The sequence below is a fragment of the Anoplopoma fimbria genome, chromosome 18, assembly GCF_027596085.1.
Source record: "Anoplopoma fimbria isolate UVic2021 breed Golden Eagle Sablefish chromosome 18, Afim_UVic_2022, whole genome shotgun sequence".
Taxonomy (NCBI): Eukaryota; Metazoa; Chordata; class Actinopteri; order Perciformes; family Anoplopomatidae; genus Anoplopoma; species Anoplopoma fimbria.
In genome coordinates, this window is record NC_072466.1 from 3,076,880 (window position 1) to 3,079,219 (window position 2,340).

The following is a 2,340-nucleotide window of genomic DNA, read 5'->3' on the forward strand; positions in this document are numbered from 1 at the left end:
TTCTGCTAACCACGGATATGTTGAATGTTGACTTTTCATGAACATATTTCATATCAGCATATACACACAATGCCATGTGGTCAACATCATGAAACTTCTGGTAAGGTTGAAGCAACAAAAGTACTTGGTTAAGGTTTATGTACCAACCTAACAGTTAAACAATGTAATATTGTAACAATGTGACAACGTAACGTAACAACATAACATAACAAGGTTACATACCATTATAATATATACATACAATATATACAACATACATTATATATAATGGAACAACGCAAAATGTAACAGTGTAACATAACAACATTACGTAACAACTTAACTTAAAAAACGCAACAATGTATCAGAGGAACTTAACAAAGTAACTTAACAAACTTACATGCACATTTGTAGACATCTTTGATGTTGTATCAAATAGTATTTTAATGGATTTCAATAAAGGGCCATAGCTAACAATATCTTCAGTATTTTTTTCTGACAATTTGGGGATTTTAATCACCCATCGAGGAGTTTGCAAGCTACAATTACATGTGATTGATTTAATGGACAAATCTTGAAATGTTCCTTAAATGTTAAAACATAAAATAGGATAAAGGAGTCCAGTATTTGTTTTACAAATGATATGATGGCAGTGTGAACATGTCTTTGAAACAGTCTTTAGAGTGTTGTGTATGGAAAAAAAAACGTAAATGAAAGAAGATGTAACAGGTACGTTAATATACAAATGAGAAATAATATATTTTTTTTTGAAATGTCATGATTTCATTGGTGTCCGATCAAAGCTTTTCTAGGTGGTAGGTTTATGACGAGACAATCAGGTTTACAATCTTTAGTCTTCAGTCTAACCATAAGTATCTGTGGGCGCTACGCACACAATGAAATAAAGTCAGTGTTGTTTGTTACATCACAGACATCCTAAAACAAAAACTGTTGATGTGCAAGTCACCAAATCAATGCTTACAGGAGGCATAAACGTTCTTTATTCATTTACAGATCACACACAGCTTTATGGCCTTCATCATGATGCTTTAATGAAGTCAATATTTCTTTACTTACAGCTGAAATATCACAACGGAAGGAACAAATACACCCAAAATATAAAAATGTAGAGCATGCAGTTGAGAAATGGTGCAAACGTATGGTCCTTTAAGTGAAAATCTTGAAGGAAAAGGGTGAAATTGAAGCCCTTCAGGCCTCCAAAACCCAGAGTCCACCCCCATCTTCATCCCTCCACCCTTCACCTCTGTTCATCCTCCCTTCAGCATCCTTTCTGCATCCCTCCATCCATCTCCACTCTACAGCTATATTCTCCATCTCTCTCTCTGCCACCTTGCCTCTTTCTCTCTTTGCATCCCTTTTCATATCTGTTGCCTTTCCATCCAACCCTCCACCCCCTTCCTCCCACCACCTCTTTCCTCCACCCACCCCCATTCACCGACTGGAGCTCAGACTCTCTTGTTGTCAGTCACTTTCCCTGCGAACAGACGGTGGCAGCAGCAGCAGCAGCAGCAGGAGGAGGAGCAGGAGGAGCAGGAGACGGTAATCCCTCCACCCTCCACCCTCCATCCACAGTCCACCCCACCCCTTTCCAAAAAAAAAAAAAAAAAAAAAAAAAAAACGGTGCCAAAACTCGCAGGACACCTGTGCTGCTGGATATCATTTTTCATGTCTTTTTTTTATGTGCATTTAAAGGACTAATGACACCAACATTGTGGATGATGCTGATGAGGAATCCGTGATTACAGATGCGCAAAGAAGCGTCCAAATCTACCACCAACACCACCACCACCACCTGCAGCATCCGTCGGCGGGCGGATGGAGATGCGTTGTGAAGGCGGAGGGATGCTGATGCTGATGCCGATGATATAGCAGGTGCTGCAGGCTTGTGTCGCATTGCCTTGGCCGCCGCAAGCGAACCGGGGAGACGGTGATGCTGTCGTCGTCATCGGGAGAAAGAGAGAGAGGAGCGGCTTTGACATGGAGGGAGGCGGCTGTGCGTCGGCTGTGAGCTCAGGATGTGCAGCCTGAAGCCCGGAGGACCTGAGTCACCCCATGCATGGTGGAGAAATCACAATAAAGTTGGATTCTTGGAGGTGGAATTGAAACGTTTTCCGTGCGTAAAAGTGAACAGCCCCATCTGGTGATAATGCTTCAGAGGAGCATCACAGCAGCAGCTTCTGTGCCAGTTCAGGGTGGATTACGTCTACACAGCAGCAGGCCTCCCTCTGAGGGCAGCTTCTGAACCAGAGAGAAAAGCACCACCCTGTTGCTGGAGGTAACAATTGATTCTGTTGTTTCACGGTGCCGTGGCCCCCTGTGGAGGGACTCCTGTTGCAAAAG